This window comes from Octopus bimaculoides, chromosome 4 (genome assembly GCF_001194135.2).
Source record: "Octopus bimaculoides isolate UCB-OBI-ISO-001 chromosome 4, ASM119413v2, whole genome shotgun sequence".
Taxonomy (NCBI): domain Eukaryota; kingdom Metazoa; phylum Mollusca; class Cephalopoda; order Octopoda; family Octopodidae; genus Octopus; species Octopus bimaculoides.
In genome coordinates this window covers 97,607,215-97,607,674 of record NC_068984.1, presented here as the reverse complement: position 1 = coordinate 97,607,674, position 460 = coordinate 97,607,215, and positions in this window count along the sequence as shown.

The following is a 460-nucleotide window of genomic DNA, read 5'->3' as shown; positions in this document are numbered from 1 at the left end:
GTGCCACCGACATGCCCAAGGTGCGGGCAGGCGATGAAAGCGTACCTCCATCCGGACTATGAATGGAAAATGAGGCCTTTTTTGTTGTGTACAGTCGCAGTGTTGAAAGAGTGTGTATGGAGAACTAGAATGAAAGGAGTCGTGACGGGAACTTGTATCTCCGGCCGTGGGTTGCTGTATTCGGTTGGAGAGGAGACACCTATCGCGAAGTATATTCTGGAAAAGATGGAAGGATGTAGCAAGAAGGTTGGGTGTGATTCACCCTACTTAATTTCATTCTTGGTAAAAGAATAGTGTAGTTGCTGGACTTCACAGTCATGGTTTATTTGTAAAAGGTACAAAAAATATATATCTTTTTCCAGTGAAATTATTCACTGATCTCGAAAAAGTGAAAACAAGCAATGTTAGATCTCTGAACGAGGTATTAACAGTGAATAATTTCACTGGAAACAGATATATG